We start from the raw sequence: 254 nt of genomic DNA, 5'->3' as shown, positions 1-254 counted from the left end.
AATTTTAATTTTATTATTTAAATAATTAATCACGAAGATTAACAACATAAATTTTAATTAGAGTAAACATCTAATTAGCTCAAGTCATTATTCATTTGCTATTCAATATCCTCTTGATGGAGACTAAACTTAACATGCAATCCACACATGATCATCAATATCAAAAGTCACCAGATATTATTATTATTGTTGTTATCTCTTTAAATAAAATTTCTATTTATACATTAACCTTGGACAACGTATTACATACTTAT

General features: G+C 23.2%; 1 pseudogene; it reads left to right on the top strand.

The window, feature by feature from the left end:
* Positions 1–254, top strand: part of LOC107614216 — a 7349-nt pseudogene that overhangs the window by 5049 nt on the left and 2046 nt on the right.

Source organism: Arachis ipaensis, chromosome B08 (genome assembly GCF_000816755.2).
Source record: "Arachis ipaensis cultivar K30076 chromosome B08, Araip1.1, whole genome shotgun sequence".
Classification (NCBI taxonomy): domain Eukaryota; kingdom Viridiplantae; phylum Streptophyta; class Magnoliopsida; order Fabales; family Fabaceae; genus Arachis; species Arachis ipaensis.
This window is presented reverse-complemented; position numbering and strand designations above follow the sequence as displayed.